Source organism: Onychomys torridus, chromosome 1 (assembly GCF_903995425.1).
Source record: "Onychomys torridus chromosome 1, mOncTor1.1, whole genome shotgun sequence".
Classification (NCBI taxonomy): Eukaryota; Metazoa; Chordata; class Mammalia; order Rodentia; family Cricetidae; genus Onychomys; species Onychomys torridus.
This window is the reverse complement of record NC_050443.1, coordinates 90028337-90046878: the sequence shown is the minus strand read 5'-3', so window position 1 is coordinate 90046878 and position 18542 is coordinate 90028337. Positions and strand designations below refer to the sequence as shown.

The 18542-nt window shown below is 42.4% G+C and overlaps 1 long non-coding RNA gene across 2 annotated transcripts in view; it reads left to right on the top strand.

The window, feature by feature from the left end:
- LOC118579644 overlaps positions 1-18542 on the top strand; it is a 140037-nt gene that overhangs the window by 9330 nt on the left and 112165 nt on the right. Inside the window, exon 3 of one of the 2 annotated variants that reach the window (XR_004944492.1) lies at positions 6696-9162. The exons of the other annotated variant lie outside the window; for it this stretch is intronic. This is a non-coding gene — a long non-coding RNA (uncharacterized LOC118579644). Of the gene's footprint in view, positions 1-6695; positions 9163-18542 lie in introns of those variants that run through there. 2 annotated transcript variants of the gene reach the window in all.

Genomic DNA, 18542 nt, shown 5'->3' with positions numbered 1-18542 from the left:
CTGGTTTAGTGTGTCAACTTGACACTAGCTAAAGTCATCAGCTAGGAAGGAGCTCAGTTGAGGAAATGCCTCCATGAGATCCAGCCATAAGGCATTTTCTCAATTAGTAATCAATGGAGGAGGGCTCAGTCCATGCTGAGTGGTGCCATCCCTTGCCTGGTGGCCCTGGGTTCTTTAAGAAAGCAGGCTGAGCAAGCCAGGGGAAGCAAGCCAGTAAGCAGCACCCCTTCGTGGCCTCTGATTCATCTCCTGCCTCCAAGATCCTGCCCTGCTTGAGTTCCTGTCCTGATTTCCTTTAATATGAGCAGCAATGTGGAAGTGTAAGCCAAATAAACTTGCTTTATGGTCATGGTGTTTTGTCGCAGCAATAAAAACTCTAAGACATCGAAGCTAACGGTTTCTGCACTTGCTTCTGAAAGCTCAGCAGAATCTTAGACTACTAACAGAATCTGTATTCATGGACCACACAGCTCAATTTTTGAATATCCCTAGCACATAAAAAGGCCATTTGATCTGTTTTATGGTATTTGTGTATTTAGTGGTCTATAATCATAACCGTGACCTCCAAAGGTTGGATGTTTGCTGGGAGCTAATGATGCATCTGTTAGATACTCAAAGCTCACACAGTAGCTATTAATCAACCTACTAGCCCTTAACTTGAGGTCAGCATTCTCTTCCATCAGTCACCATGACTCAGGTCCACCAGGCCAGAGCATGAAATCTGGAATGTGTGCATGGCATGTCAGCTTCCCCAAATAACACAGCACACTTCATCATCTAAGTGCAAACTAGCTCTAGAAACTCTACCCTGCAAATAGTGATTGTCCTATGGCTGTCTCCCTTCTGATTGCCTCAAGTCTTTATCTCAAAGGATCCATGTACAGAACAGAGTATCATAAACTCTTCTGTGAGCTATTAAATACTATAACAACAAGTATCTTTTCTTTTTTTTTTTTTTGGTTTTCGAGACAGGGTTTCTCTATGCATTTTTGTGCCCGTCCTGGATCTTACTCTGTAGACCAGGCTAGCCTTGAACTCACAGAGATCCTCCTGGCTCTGCCTCTGAGTGCTGGGATTAATGGTGTGCACCACCATCACCCAGCTTATAACAAGTATCTTAAAGTATTTTCATTTAAACCAACCCTATTGAATGAATTTTGGATGATTTGGATAATTTTCAAGGTACAAATTATAGAATCACAAATGAGCAATGTGTTTCATCTTGTTGGTAACTTCTGTTGTGGTCCTAATGTGACATGTCTTTTATAGGCTTCTGTATTTGAACACTTGGTTCCCAGCTGGTGGTACTGTTTGAGGTTATAGATCCTTTAGGAGGTAGAAAATCCATCTTTGACCTACAGGTCTAGAATATCTAACAGACTTTTTTTGTGAAATAGGAATTTTTGAAGAACTATCTTACCTTGTCTTGGCAAAGTTTGGCAATCATCTCTTGTTGTGTCCTGCTTGTCCAATTTGGAGAGCATACTGTCAGCAGTTGAGGCAAAGACAGTTTCTTGTCCAGTGGCTAAATTTGTCACAATGAAAGCAAACTCAATATGGAGGTTCTCCCATGCCCATCACCTTCTCTTAATTAGATTGGTGTTTCCAGAAGCAGACATGTCTTACTGCCATTAAAAGCCTTATGTTATTAAAACATCTTAAATGCTATAGTCTGTAGATCTCTGAAGTGTTTGAAGACTATCTATCTATCTATCTATCTATCTATCTATCTAAAATATATCTCTATGTGACCTTGAAAATATACCTGTTTGATTGTTACAGACGACTGACTACTAACCTGCATTTCTTTATTATCCTAAATACTTTTTAAAGACTAGAACTCTACATTATATTTTTAAATGAGCTGCATATGTACAATTCCTTAAACAAGAGTAGAAACACACACATACATCTATTGTATGTTCTAACAAAATAACCTTAAATTTGTATCAGTATACAAAAATACATACCAATTTCAAATATTTGAGACTAGTAGTTACTTTTTTTAGTTTAAAAATAGATTCAATAATCTACAATTTTTCTATCATTCCTATATTCCTCCCTTTTTTCTTTTCAGAATGAGATCCTTAATCTAATCTCCTTTCCTTAGTTTCCTCCCTGACCATGACCAATAACAACTTGCAACCAACCCCCCTAAATGATTATAAACATCTATAACCCACCAACTGACCAAAAACCACCTACCCCACCTCTTGAGAATATGGGCATCATATTCTTCAATCTATTTCCTGCAGTGTAGGGTCAATGGCATCTTCAAGGGACTCGAGAAAATTGAGATAATGGTCAATACCTGGGAGCACTGGCTGTATCATTTGTTGTCCAGTCTCTGTGTGATGGGACAGTGCAGGGCTCGTCTGAAGTCCTGGCAAGAGTAGTTTGTGAGGCTGGACCATCTCAGTTAGTAGCTTTGAAGTTGTCCTGGATGTAGATTTTTGAGGAAACTAACAGAGGCATTCTGTGAGGCTGTATTACCTGGGCTACTTGTCTTCTTCATTGGTGTCTGGTCCTTTTTTTTTTTTTTCTTTCTTTTTTTTTTCTGAAAACACACAAGCTTTTAAAGGCAACATACATATCTGTATTAACACAAGTATGGAATGTGGGGTGTGCACAAATGAGCTAATGACAATTTTCTGCTTTATATTTGAGTAGGCAAAAGACATCTGTCAACTTTCTAAGTCCATTTGGATTGTATAACCAAACTCTACTATAAATCTCCATCCATGCCATATGAAAGGATAGCATGTAATAAGTCATGAGGACTCTTTAACTAACACTATTCATCATATCTCATCCGGCCTCAGAAATGTTCCCATAGTAGAGGAATCAGCATATACATCACCTTTCTTGTAGCTTTTCTTGGCTTCTTCCTTCATGTCTGTAGCCAAGATTTTCAGGAGGTCTCCCCTGATCAAATCTGGCCTTTATTAATTTTGAAGGAATCCATAGCTTTTTGTTACCTATGGAAGCAAAAGCATAACATTTTTTGACTTTCATGTTAAAGTTAAGACATCCTTAAAATATATAGGCTTGTTTAATTTCGTAGTTTTTTTTTTTTAATCCAATGTCTCTTAGCAGTGCTTGCCCTTAGCTCATCAGCATTTAAAAATTCAAAGTCAACAAGGCAACATACAGGATGCAGACACCCTGTGTATTTCCTGTCCTTTTATGGCTTATTTTTATATTACTTTATTCTTTCTTTAAAGACTTTATTATTTTTAAACTACTTATTTATTTATTTAAATGACTGCCTATACCCACCCACCCAAGCACATTTTTAAGCACATTGTATCTGTGTAGAGGTTTTTTGGTTTGGACCTGGCTTTACTAAGTGTTCTCTGACTGTGTACTGCTAGTACACTGGCTGATCAAGTGCTCTGCTGCACATCAGGGCCTTTAAAGGAACTATGTCTCTGTATGCCATGAACAGGGTACCAATCAGAAAGACTGCTGTCTCCAAGAAACTGTGTTCTACTCTGTGTTTAGAACATTTTTTTGCCAGTTTTCTCAGATCCTATGTGGATTTATGTGTCCCACATTGGACACCAAATATAGTAGGCTTTCTTGTTGGACTTTCTTTGGACCACTAACCCATAAATAATGACACAGGGATTTATTATTAATTATGAAAACTTGGCCTTTAGCTTAGGCTTGTTCCCAACTAGCTCTTATAACTTGAATTAACCTGTTTGCATTAATCTATATTCTGCCACATGGCTTTTACCTCACTCCCATTCTGTACCTCCAACTTGTTCAACATCTTGCTGGTGTCTCCTGCATGTGTAGATTCTTCCTGAGTTCCTGTCTTTCCCTGGAAGTCACACCTATTCTCTTCTGCCTAGCTATTGACCATTCACCTCTATTAGACCAATCACAGTGAAGTATCTTCACAGTGTAAACAAATGTCCCACAACAGTAGGTAAATAGAGGTATATCCTTGAGGGCTATATCTTGCCCTGGCCCCTTTCTGTATCTCTTTTTTTCAGCTTCAATATGACATAGAGTAAAAAAATTCTCTGATCACCATGATGTTCTGTTCAAGTAAAATGGGGCTAAGATATCATGGACCAAACCCTCTGAAGCTCTGAGACAAAGTGAATCCTTCCTTCCTTAAGTGGTTTCTGTCAGGTGTTTGTCACGGTGATGAGAAAATTAATAAATACAACTATGCACAGACAGTTTGGGCAGTAGAGATGCTGATCCAGGAATCCACATGGTCTACCTTCTGGCACTACATTTCTTCTACAACTTCAGGGTCAGTTTGCTTCCTGTAGTCCCTCACTCAGTCACCTAAAAAGCAATAATTTCTGAAGCTTGGATTCAGAAACTGAAAAAAAAAAAAATAAAAGGATTTTCGTGGAGATGGGCAGCCTCTGTGCATTCCATTATCCCTATTTGTGATAGGGATTGAACACAGGGCCTTGTTATGCTAAGCAAGTGTTCTGAGCTACATCCTCAGTCTTGGTGTGTATATCTTCAATCATAGGTTTGTAGCTTCAGATCTGCTGGTTCTCTAGGAGAGTTATGGGGGCAAGGTGAATGAATGCAAGGTGTTGGAGATTTTCTGGTAGACCAGATCGTCTCTGTGCTCCCTCTGTTAGGGAGCTGGAAAGAAGAAATCAAAAGAAGGAATTCTGAGTGCATAAAAGTGGATGCCTGGGCATAAAAGGAGTTAGAACTAGTTCTGAGAAATTGGAAGAACTTTCAGACTAGGGAGATAGGGTGAGGATTTGAGAACTATGGTGAGAAGTATGGGGGTCACTGGACATAGAAGTGCTGGAGTGTGAAATATTCCTGTGGCCCCAGGGAATGCACTTGCTGAGCTGTGGGGGCTATGTTAAGCTCACTTTCTAAAGTAGTTTCAATGAGCAATGTCCCCCACAGGCTTAGATATTTGAACACTTGGTCCCCAGTTGGCAGAATTATTTGGGGACACTATAGAACTTTTGGGAGATGCAGCCTTGCTGGAAGAAGTACTCTCTTGTAGGATGGGCTTTGAGGGTTTATAGGCTCACCTCACTTCCAGTTTGCTCTCTGCTTCCTGTGAGAGGCAGAAGCAGGTGAATCTCTGTGAATTTGAGGCCAGCCTGATCTACAGATTGAGTTCTAGGACAGCCTCCAAAGCTACACAAAGAAATCCTGTCTCAAAACTCCCCCTAAAAATTTCTTTAGCAGAGAGGCCTATACTTAGCCACCCCTCCCCCATGTGTCTGGTGTGTGTGTGTGTGTGTGTGTGTGTGTGTGTGTGTGTGTGTGTGTTTGAAATTTAATTCTAGAATAAGAGAATTAAAGCTCGGGCAACTTCTCTTCTCTCTCCCTCTTCAGGGGAAAACATTGCTCTGATAACAAAGCTGCCTTTCTTGTGGATGTGGCTCTTGGTGCGTTGGTTCTTTTGGCAGTAGACAGAGGCTTCTGCTCCATGGTTAGGCTTCTCCTTATAGCATTTCAGTCCATTTGTCTAGATGACACTTTTGAAGAGGGACTGCAATGTGTCCAAGAGGGGATGACCAAGGAGCCTATAAATCATGTCATCTGAGCAGTTGGGCATATTAGTGCATGGACATAGTACTCTGTAGGGGGGTGACAGCTGGCTTCAAACAAGTGAAAGGCTGCCAGGATAAAGGCTTGCTTGGTATTTCTCACACGAGGAGAAGCTACAGGGGGCTAATTTTGGCTGGCATGACAGAACATTTTATTGATTAGAACAATCCAGAAATGGAGGAAGCTGTCCCAGGGGCCCTTGATTTATAATCAGAGAGATGTTGAGTCAGAGTTCATATCTCCTGTGGATACATATGAGGTGGGCAGGGGACTTTATCATAGTATGATTGATGCAGAAAGTGGAAAATTAGAGGGAAATTCTAAGGTCACTTCCAGACATCTAATTCTATGCATTAAATTCTGGTTAAGAACATCTGCCCTCAACTGACTCACACTGAAGATCTTAAGCATTTCTAAGGCCTCTGTATGAGGGGTATGGAGTGTGAATGGATGAAGGGGCTAGAGCTAGTGTGATTAGGATGTGAAGTGTCCCTGTAATAGGTTCATTTGTCTGCTTCTCATCAGCTGACCATGTTCTTTAAAGAGCCTATGGGAATTTTAAGAAGTAAGACTTACCTAGACAAGGGCTTGTGAACTTCACACCCTGTCCCCTTTGCTCACATGTCCCTGTCTCTTTCTCTGTTTCCTGCCTGCTCCAACATGCCCTCCCCAGCATGATGGGTTGACAGCTCTGTAGCTATGAGCCAAAAGAAACCCTTCCTCCCTTAGATTGTTTCTGTTGGGGATCTTCTCCCAGGAACAAAAGCGATCACCTGCCGGGCGGTGGTGGTGCACACCTATAATCCCAGCACTCCGGAGGCAGAGACAGGTGGATCTCTGTGATTTCCAGGCCAGCCTGGGCTACAGACTGAGTTCCAGGACAGGCACAAAGCTACACAGAGAAACCCTGTCTCGAAAAACCGACAACAACAAAAAAGGGACTGCCTAATGCAGGAAGTTGCAGCAGTAAGGGAGACCCCAAAAGAAGCCTGGCTTGGCTCCTCCACTTCCCAGATCTGCTGGTCCCTTGGTCAGTCTGTTTGTTTTCTGGGATAGTTCTGTTTACCTTTGCAAGAAGATGTTACAGATGTCTCAGTGGCTGTGCTGGTAAGGCTTTTCTTTCTCCTTTCTCCTAGGTCCTTTCTGCACGTCTCCTCAGTGTATCTAGTGCCAGCTGTGATGAGTCTGAAGCCAGCTTTGAAGAGAAAATGAAAAGCAGTTGAAATTAGCCAGTGGAATCCAGTCTGGAGTTCTATTTTTATTCCTTCCCTGTTGAGGCCAGGGGTAGAAAGTTTGATTCAAATGCCTGATGTGTTTCTCCTGCCTTGCCTTTAATTGGTTTTGTCGGCTTCATTTGATTTTGTTTTGATTGGAGTCCTGCTGCATAGTCTGGGCTTTCTCTTCATATGATGCAATGTGCCAAAGATGGAGTTATCCTGACTACATCCACTGCCTAATGGGCCAGATATTCCCTCCTTTGCCTCAATTTACATTATAGCCACATCTGGCAGACTGTATAACATCCCATTTTGCTTATTGCAGTAGGGGGTGTAAGCATTTTGAAAGCCGAAACAAAAATACAAATGTAAATTGTTACTATAGGTAATAATACATAGTTCTTAGGGAAAGTTTATGTAGCTATTTGCTGGTAAGTTACCAGCAGATCCGGGTTTTGTTGTTTTTTTTTGTGGTGTGTAATTAGATGGCTATAGGTGTCATTATAAAATGGCACCTCTAGTTTTTGGTGGTTTGATACATCTGTAGTTTTAATATAGTTCTTCTTCTTTAGTACATGGTCCCAGATGAAGACCAGCTTTGATTTTTCTGTTTTCCAGATTAAGATATGACATGCCACCTTAATCAACTCCATATAGCAGAAATAATCTTTTTTCTTAAAGTGTTACTAAGTTGACAGGTTGGAATGAACTATTTTGTATTCTGTTTAAAGATTAAAGACTTCACCGTGCTTTGAGGAGTGGGAGTTGAGAGAGTAGCCATTTCTAAAGTACATCAGGCCATGCTGTTACAGCTGATTGTAACATGCAGGGTTGTGGAGAACATGTTTGTGTGGCAACCAAATTATTGTCCTTTCAGTGTAATCCTACTGAAAAGAGTATTTGGGCCAGCAAGATGGTTCAGTGGGTAAAAGCTTTATTTTTTTCAAGGATCTATGTAACTATTTTTTCAGTTGAATTCCTTAAGATCTGACCATAGGTAACAACTAATATGGTAACGAATGCAGTGGTCCCTTACTTATTATATGAACAAATGGAGAGAGCTTTTGTCTGTCTTATTTTAAGTATTATGACTTACAGTCAGAGGGGCACTACCATGAGAACCTTGATGGCCACAAAAGAAAATCATGAGCAAGCCCTCAACAATGGGAAGGCTAAAGCCAGAAAACCATGTGGACCAGTAAATAGCCCGTAGTTATATAGGAAAACATGAGGACATGATATGTTTAGGGAACCCCACATTTCTATAAGATATCTCAAGTTTTTATTCTACCTCTTGTCTTATTAATACAATAAGATTTCTAAAATCAAACAAACTAAACACCACAGAAAGGATGTAGAAAAAAATCAAAACCCCCAAAGATTTTATGTATCTGGGTCCATTTTTGCTTTCATCTTTGTTCTTCTTCATTATGAGAAGAAAGGGAAGAAGAGAGAAGCACAGTCAGTCTTCATCAAGATTCATTGTCAGATGAAATTAGGAAAGATTTGGCACTGGAGATGTAGTTCATTGGTTAGAGCACTTGCCTGGCATGCAGGAGACCCTGGCTTTGGTCCTGAGTAAACCACCTATCCCACCCCTGACACACACAAAGTTTTACAGGAATCCCATCTCCTATTTCTTTCAAAAAAAGTAAAATCCAAATAAAACCAAAGGAGCTATGTGAGTGTTTATAGACACTTATCTGTGTGGATGAAGACAGGGCACCCCAGGTAGCCAGTCGCCAGAGATAATTGCAACAGAGATCTGGAAACTGCTGCTGCCACCTCTGGTGGTGGGATCCCAGCAGCTTGCAGAATCAGGAAAGGACACACAAGGAGACCATTGTCGGCCTTGTATTAGGACTTTCCATCCCGGGAACAAACAGCTGTCCTCATAGATAGAGCTGTCTTTGTCATCCTGTCCATCTGTGCTCAGATTGAAAACATGTAACTCACAAGATGAGGTTTGGTTGCTGAGCCTTAAAGAGGGAAGGTTTCTTAAGAAGGCACGGTGAGTGCCTGAAAAAGTAGGCAGTGAGTTTGAGTATAATCAAGAGATTTTTCTAACTCAGGTGCCTAAAAAAAAAAAAAAAAAAAAAGTTGGGACCTGCTGTCGTTGTTTATCTTAGAAGTCACTACAATTTTTTGTCCCTAGCTACTTCCAAACACATCAGGGTTGAAAGTGGAGAAGTCCTGTTTTTTCAAGTTTGTAGAAGTTGGAAAGAGATCCTCAAATGGTTCAAGAATATAGCTATCCCCTTTAGAGTTACTTTAGATCCTCCAACCAAGTCTGAAAGGCATGCAGGAATCCAGGCAACCAAGAAGCTAGACAAGATTTCTCCGGTTTTCCAGCTACTGCTGTTACCTCCTTCACACACACACACACACACACACACACACACACACACACACACACACACACAGAGTTCTCAGCAAGACAGAGAAAGAGAGCATGCGTAGTAGAGCTGATGAAAACCTGGATGAATAGCCTGTGGGTATAAGTTTGCCTGGAAAAACTAGGTCATGGCTAAAAGGGACTGAGCGTGTATTTTGAAACATGCTGGATGCTGGCGATGGAACTCGTGTCTCTCCTGAAAGTATTTTGGAGACTGTGAGTCTTACAGAGGAAAATAATGGAGACTTTACATACATAATGATTTCCATTCCTTTGTGCTACCAGCTAAAGGAAAAATTGTGTATTAATCATACAAGATTAATCCTAAACTTTAAAAAAAAAAAGACAATATCCCTAAAGAGTCTTTAGTGAAAAAAAAGTCACAAAGAAAAGTGCTTAAGCACAGTCATTACTCAGGAATAGCAGTAAATCCAAATTTCAAAGCAGAATTGGTCAAGTTTTATGTTCAAATGCCATTGTGTATTAGGAAAGGAAGAAGTCTAGCATGATATGCGCACGCACACACACACACACACACACACACACACACACACATACCCCAAATAATTTTGAATTGTAGAGTGTATTTTTGAGGTAGAAATTGGAGGAGACTGGGTGAGGCAACACAAGTTTCTTTCTTTCAATCACTTTATTAAAGTGTGATTGACATGAAAAAAATACTATACATGTTTAATATATGCAACTTAATGAGTTGGAACTAAGTGCCCATACTGAGTCGACAGCCCCGTTAAGGTCATGGACATGTCCATTGCTTTCCAGGCTTGCTCTCCTCCTTGTGTTGTGGTTGGATCTTATTCTCATGGCAATGTAGCTATGTTTAACAGAAGCACTCAGGGTTTAAGTTGCGGTATGCATGTTAGCTACAAACACATGCTGTGTGGACTAGAACTTCCCATCCTCAGAGCCGAAACCTTGTGATCATCTCTCCGTTTGCCACCTTCCTCCAGCCCTGGCAGTCACCATTCTACTGTCTGCTTCTGTCAGTTTTGCTCTTTTTTCTTTCTTTCCTTTTTTCTTTTTGAGATGTGGTCTTGCTGTGTTGCCCAGGCTATCCTTAGACATCAGGCTCAGATAATTCTCCTGCCTCAGCCTCCCAAGTAGCTAAAGACTGCAGGTGCATGTCCACTGTATCTGATTCAAGATTGATTATTTCAGATTCTCCCTGTAAGTGGAGTCATACAGTATTGATCTTCCAGTCTGACTTCTTTCACATTGGTGCAATTGGCAAGTTTCCCTCAATTTTAAGACCAAATAGTACCCCATTGTGTACACATAGCACATTTCCTCCTTCCATTCATTTAAGTGGATATTTAGATTTTTGTACATTAGCTATCACCAAACAGGAAACAGCCCCTTCTTGAGATGTTAGCGTTGGGTTATCAGAACACATGGATAAGATGAGGTTATCTGCACTCTGTTTTGAGTCAGAGTAGGAAATGGAAGCCAGGCCTCATGGCACGAGTCTGCAGTGCTAGGCCCTCTGGAGGCTGAGGTAGCAGGTGGACTGCTAGTTCAGGACCATGGTGGGCCACCCAGTGAGGCCAAAAGCAGCCTGCGCAACTTAGTAAGACCTGACCTCAAAACATAAGAACTAAAAAGAAGGCCGGAATGTGGTTCAGGGGTGAAGAGGTCACTGTACCATCATGCCCTAAGTTCAGCCTCCAACACTGAAACAACAGGACAAAAGTACTTTTAATTTCAAATGAACAATACCTGTAGGGAAATACGATGTTTCTCTCCTACTCTCGCTAATAAATAAAAAGCAAATGAATGAAATAAAAAAAGAAATAAGATATGCTGGTGCCCACCTTTTCTGAAAAAAAAAAAGTCTTTTAAAAATGAGACACCCTCAATATGTGTGTATTTCTGGGAAAAAGTAAAGTGGGTGAGAAAACAGTTGGGTGCTTATTGATGGCTCACAAAAAGATTTGGGGGAAGGCAGAAAAGTGGCCATGTTTTAATTTTTTTAAGTTTTGTTTTGTTTTGTTTTTTTGAGACAAGGTTTCTTTGTGTAGACCTAGCTGTCCTGGAACTTGCTCTGTAGACCAGGGTGGCCTTGAACTCAGAGATCCACCTACCTCTGCCTCCTAAGTGCTAGAATTAAAGGCACATATCACCACCACCCAAAGTTTTTTTTTTTAATTATTTATTTTATGTGTACGTGTGTGCCTGAGCGCATGTGAATCACGTGTGCAGGCGCCTATAGAGTTCAGAGTAGGGCATTGGATCCCCGGAACTGGAATTATAGACAGTTATGAGCTGCTGATTTGGGTGCTGGGAACTGAGCCCAGGTCCTGTGGAAGAACAGCAAGTGCTCTTAGCTGCCAAACAATCCCTCCAGCCCCTTTCACAAACCTTGATGTCTTTTCCTTCCTTCTCTTTTGTGATTGTTTCCCTTAGGTGAATTCGTTGATTTATGTGTCCTAATACAAACTATGTACTGAGTACTTACTATTATGCTGGCCATCTTTTCATTACTGTAATAAAATAACCCGAGAAGCTTAATTTAAAAAGAGGAAAGGTTAATTTAGGCTTATGTTTGGGGGAATTCAGTTCATAGTCAGTTGGTTAGTTGCTTTTGAGACTGGACAGACAAGTACCTCTTAGTGGGAACTTGCATACAACTACTAATTTGTGAAAAAGAAGCAATAGAGTATTACAAGAATTATCTCTTAAAGGAGAATTCAAATAATCTCCCCCTCCCACACTCAAAGATACTTCTCTAATGACAAATCTCTCTAGGATCATCTTGTGTGTGTGTGTGTGTGCGTGTGTGTGTGTGTGCGCATGTGTGTGTGTGTGTGCGCGTGTGTGTGCATACTTCCATGCAGGTGCACATGTATGTATGTGAATGTGTATGTATGTGCATGTATATAGGCCAGAGGTCAATTTTGGGTGTTCTTCATGCTATACATGCATTTTTTTTTTTTTTTTTTGAGACAGACTCTCTTCCTGGCCTGTAGTTCAGTTAAGTAGACTACACTATCTCTGCCTTTCCAGTATTAAGAATCCAAGAGTGCAACACAACCTTAGTCTTTACACAGGAATTATGGCCAAACTCAGGTCCTCAGGCTTATAAGGCACAGACGTTACCAACTGCTTGACTCTAATGTTCTACCTCCCAGCAAATTCATCCTGAGTACTGAGTGCTTAGCATATGGGTCTGCAGGGCACATGCAAACCAAGAACTCACTGCATCAAGGAGACAGTGCCAAGGACGTAGCATATTTATCTATATTTCTCCCCCAAGCCCACACTGGTGTGGAAGAGTCCCACCTTGAGATGGTGCTTCCTTCCCATTTAGGGACCTGTTGTCTGACCACTATGGTGATATTTTATTTGTACTGAAATGTGATTTTATTTGTATGTTAATAAATAAAGTTGCCTTGGGGTCAGAGCTAATAGCAAGCCATAGCAGAAGATGAGGAGTGGTGGTGCATGCCTTTAATCCCGATCACATGACAGGCAGATCTCTGTGTGTTCAAGCCAACATGGAGACACACGCCTTTAATCTCAATACCAACCATAGAAGACCAGGAGGTCTGTATAGACAGGCAGTAATGAGGAGGTCATGTGGTTGGCAATGAGAAGGCAGAACAAAAAGTCAATAAAAAGACAGATACCTAGGAAGTAAGTCTCTTTCAGAGGGGAAGGACGACAGCGGCAGTGAAGGGTAAGAAAGGTTTTTTTAAGTATCAGCTCTTAGCTACTGCTTTGACCTCTTGGGCTTTTAACTCTGAATTTGGCTCTGTGTTTCTTATTTAATAAGACTGTTACATCTACAGACCACATATGGAGGTACAGGCCTATGTATGGTTTGTTGATTTATACTAAGGAATTGGAGAAGCTGCTTTTCTGAACAGGGAGGATTTGGGTAAAAATCCCAACTACATCTGTAGAACGATAGAGGATTCCTGAGCTCAGAATTTTCTTGGATTGTTTGTCAACTCAAGCTTGAATGTCTGGAGAACACTAGAAACACAGGTGACATTGGAAGAGTGTCACAAGATGGTTTTCTGAAGGCTGATCACCTCTGCCTTAGTAGGCAGTCTTACGTTGAATGAACACACATTAAGGCTGTTGTGAAGCTAGCAAAAGACCCAGTAAACTTAGCTCACCCTCCAAAGCTTGTCTATCTGTCTGTCTCTGACTTTCTCTCTTTATCCCTTTCACTCTCCCTCCCCTTGCCTCTGTGTGTGTGTGGGTGTGTATTCGTGTGTGTGTGTGTGTGTATACGTGTGTGTGTGTATATATACATGTGTGTGTATGTGTGTGTGTATATGTGTGTGTGTGTGTGTGTGTACACAGTATGTGGATCTGCCTGCGTGTATAGAGGCCAGAGGTCTGTCAGGTTTTTTCCTCTATCACTCTCTACCTTATTTTTTGAGAAAGGGTCTTTCACTGAACCTGGATCTCATTGTTTCAGCTGGAGTCACTGGTTAGTGAGCTCCGGACTTGCTTGTCTTATCACTCCCAGTTCTGGATTTATAGACACAATGGTAACAGCATATTTTTTTCCTTTTTGTTTTGTTTGAAATAGAGTTTCTCTGTGTAGTTTTGATGCCTGTCCTGGATCTTGCTCTGTAGATCAGGCTGGCTTCGAACTCACTGAGATCCAACTAGCTTTGTCTTCCGAGTGCTGGGATTAAAGGTGTGTGCTACCACTGCCCATTTTTTTTTTTTTTAAATGTGTGTGCTGAGAAGCCAATGCTTGCACAGCAAGCAATTTATCTACTACACAATGAACATACACTGATACATCTTCCCAGGCTTCTGATGATAGTTTCCACATGCAGTGGCCAGGACAGCTTTCTGGTGACTGGTCTCGCCGTCCACATGCCTTTGACGAGGATGGAACGTGACTAGTGTGGTTGTAGGACTGATTTTCCAGTCAGTTCAAGGTCTTCAGTCTTCCTTTCTGACCAGCTTCTTATTGGCTCCCCATGACCTTGTTTAGTTGCTCCTCTGCCTGTCCTTTCACACGGTCTTTGTGTCCCAGTCCATTCACAGTGCCACAGGAGTTCTTTCTTAGGACCGTCATCGTTTGGTTTGATTGCCTGAGTAGCATCCTTGTCAGAACTTTAGATTACACCAGTCTTCTTTTTGCTAGACTCAGAACCACCCTCCGGCACTCACTCTGGCTTCTGCCCTCTGTGCCCCCATCCTGAAGTGTCAACGCAGCTGGGCCAAGTCACGAAAACCCAGGCCGAGCCTCTGCTCTGGTGACTTGGCTTGGCTGGGGAAGTGCGTTCTCCTGCATGGCTCTTCTTTCAAGAGCTCCTCACCTAGCCCAAGTGTCACCACTCTCCTCAGGTCCTGTGCACTCCCCCACTGCTTCTCTTTGCCATGTGAACTTCCTTCCTGTGGTTATTTAGACCTTGCTATAGTTGAATCTGGAGTGTCCCCAGAAGTCTGTCTGGCGAAAGTGTGCTCACAATCCCCTGGTGCTCCTGAGGAGTGGTGGAAGCGTAAGGGGGTGGGGCTTAGTAGAGGGAAGTTGGGTCATTGGGAGGGAGGACATGTCCTTGAAGAGTACATAGGGACTTCCCTTGCTCTGTTTTCCTGGTGATGTGATCGTGATGTGAGCAGCTTTCTTCTGCTATATGCCTTTTCCATGGTGTTCTGCTTTACTATGGGCCCAGAAGCAACAGGACCAAGTGACCATGGGTAACAAGCTTTGAAACACGGAGCAAAATAAATCTTTTCTCTCCCTTTCAGCTGTGTAAGTTGTATTTTGTCAGCAGTGGAAGTCTAACACTGGCCATTTCCTTATCTCACTTCTCTCTTCAACTTACTGTAACCGAACTTTGTCCGCTTGGTTGCCCCGAGATCAAATGTGTCAATGGCCTTCATGTTGCGAAACCCAGTGGCCAATTATCTGTCCTCTTATGATGTTAGCTGTCAGACGTATCTGCCACAACTGGTCTCTGAACCTCCCCAGCTACTTTCTTTACCGCACAGGCTTGCATCTTCTGCCAAGTCGCAGCTCTAAGCTAAAGTCCTTCCCTAGCACCTCCTGTTCCATTCCTTTCTCTTCCTGACTTCCAAATGTGTGTCTCAGAACTCTGTCCTTTGCTCTGGCTTACTCACAGAGCACCTCATCTGCTCCTTTGCCTGTGAATCCCACCTACAGCTGGACATTGTGAAGTGCTCATCTCTATCCTCCTTAGTGTCACTCCCGAACACCACAATTGTATTCTCATCATTTGGTTGGCATAGTCCTTGTACAGGCATGGGGAACATTCCAGAGTGACCTTGTTCTTGCAGGGGGTCTGCAGATTGGAAGAGGGAGTGCTGGTGTGGGAGGAGGTTCCTGTCCATCTCCCTCCTTTGGAGATAGTGAAACAGACAGAAGATAAGGTAGAGTGTACCCATTAGCAGAGTGTACCCATTAGCATGCAGTTAGCACACCCCTGAGCACTGAGACCTGTGTGTCTCTTGGTTCCGAATCAGTATAAACTGCTGCTGCTGGCAGTCCTTTGAGTTTTTCTTTATTTCTTATCCATTGAGTTCTTATCTCAAAAGAACACACTGAGATTTTTGAGGCATTGCGTTTGTGTAATGATGAGTGTAATGGACAGGGTACCAGAGAGGATTGGAGTGAGTGGGTTCTGCAGGGCAAATCCTGGACTAACCTATGGTATGTATTGACGATAGCATACCATACATCAGTAGTGGTAGATATACATACTGAGCTGCCACTGTGGCAAGGCCCTGCCGGCGTGGCTCAGAGATGGTGCAGACAAGTAAGTAGCTTCTCACTCATGAGCCAACAGATAACACCGAGAGCTGAAGTCAGAAACGGGTGCGAGATTGTCCCAAGTTGACAACAAGGATGCTCAGGTAGACCTACATCTAGTAGATTCACACCTGAAGCTTGAGGCTGGTTACTCCACCAGACTGCAGGGCCACAAGGCACCTAATGTGAGGATCTGCACTATGGTTTCTAGTGGGAAGTGGGATTCTCCAGGTGTGGGGCCCTGTGGGAGAGCTGGAGTGAGTCTGAAATTGAGGTAAGGGATGAGAAGAAATCAATGGAATTGATCCATTATGGTGTGAAAGCTGAAGATGCAGGGGATGGATCAGAACAATACAGCAGCACCAGACATACTTCAGAGTGCCTCTATCTCTGCAGAGTGCCAAGTTCTGGCAGAAGCAGAGAGTGTGCCCGCCTGGCTACTGAAACTGTGGATGCAGGGCCAATGGCATTCTGTTATAGTGGGTAGAATAAGCAAAGCTTTCAACCATAATTTATCCTATACTATGGCAGCAGCTGTACTTGGCCTCTGCAGTCGAAAGTCATTGTTAGTATGGTTGATTGCTTGGTCCAGGTCTGGGGATATACTCATAACCAGGGAAGTGTGGACATCATGGAGGAGTTACTGACATATTTGAGGGAACTTGGTATGAAATGTGCTTGTTCATTCAGCCTTTTCCTGGCCTTGATGGTGACTTTGGGGTGGGTATGAGAGACACAGTCTTGTCTACAGCTCCTCCAGAGTGCCCCCAGTATGGAGGGCTGGCTTTTATAGTGTCCCCTGTTGGGGGACAACAATACAAAGAATAGGTCAAATGGTAGCAGATTTGGGGAAGACAGAAAGAATGAGACAAAGACAAGGTACATTAAACTCAAAATTCAATAAAAAGTATTTGGTTGAAAGGCCTCCCTAAGTAGATGTGGACTGATTGGTAAAGACAGGAGCAGATACCCCAAAGCCAGGCAGCTAAATGCTAGCACTATGACTCCTAAGGTAGATGTGTGGCCACAGCCTATCTTGAGGCAAAGTCATCCCGAAATTACTGAAACAGTTCATGAGATAGGCAAGGTAAACTTCATCAGACTGGTGTAGAGTCCTCTTAACTCACTATATGGCCTGTCCATCAACCTGATGGGACCTGATGTACAACAGCAGATTACAGGGAAAGAAATGAGGTGGTGCCTTCTATGAGCAAGCTGTGTATAACATTGCTGTGATGTTGAGAGGCTGAGGAACACAGCTGGACCATTATCTTTGTGTATTGAATTTGATACATGCTTTATTCAGCATTAATATAATAGCTAAGAAGTAAAATAAAACCCCCAAAACAACACAAAACAAAACAACAGCAACAACAACAACAACAACAAAAACTCCACCTGAGAAGGCCCCAGGGGACTGTTATTGTGTTAACTCAGGGGTGTTTGAACAGTCCCACTATAGTGTTATCTGAATTAATACAACGAATGAAACCCACAATTGTTCAGATACTACATTATATTGATATTCTGCTAACCTCTATCTTCCAGATATAATCTAGCTCAGAAAGATTGCTAGTTTACCTGAAGGAGAGGGGACCGGAGAAAAATCTAAACAAGGTCCAAGGCTCTGTCTTGTGGATAGCATTCTTGGGTTCTCTGGTTAGGTGTGCTGGCTAGTTTTATGTCAACTTGACACAAACTAGAGTCAACAAAAAGGAGGGAACCTCACTTGAGAAAATGCCTCCATAAGATCTAGCTTAGACAAGCCTGTAGGGTATTTTCTTAATTAGTGATTGATGTGGGATGGCCCAGTCCATTGTGGGTGCAGCTGCCCCTGGGCTGGTAGTCCTGGGTCCTACAAGAAACAGGGTGAGCAAGTCATGAGAAGCAAGCCAGTAAGCAACACTCCTCCATGGTCTCTGCATCATCTCTTGCCTCCAGATTCCTGCCCTGCTTGAGTTCCTGCTTTTGGTGAACTGTTAGATGAAACTCTGAGTAAAATAAACCCTTTCCTCTCCAAGTTGCTTTTGGTCATAGTGTTTCTTTTCTTTTCTTCTTCTTTTTTTCTTTTTGGTTTTTCAAGACAGGGTTTCTCTGTGAAGCATCCTGGCTGTCCTAGAACTCACTCTGTAGACTAGGTTGGCCTTGAACTCACAGAGATCCACCTGCCTCTGAGTGCTGGGATTAAAGGTGTGTGCCACCACCGCGCCAGGAGTTCAAGGTGCAAGATGGTCCACTTCCTCACATAATGAAGAAAATACAGGATTTTGTGGGGCTACTGGGATACTGGTAGGATGCTGAATCTCCATCAACAATTTGGGTAGGAAGGGAGCAGAAGCTTGCATCCAATGAAACAGATACAGATATGTAGCCATTGATAGGACTCATGCTGTAGAATGAACTGTGTGTTGATGTAAGACTCAGGTAAAGGACACATGGTCCCACATAACCCACAGGCTTCTAGTCTTGACTGTGGAAAGTGCTGCAGATCACTATAGATGAGAAGCTGCTATTAAGGTGTTGGCTACATACTCTGGAGGTTAGACAAGCCACACGCAAACTCACCCACTCTTGGGTAAATCTTAAGGATGAACTCTCCCACTCTCTGAGA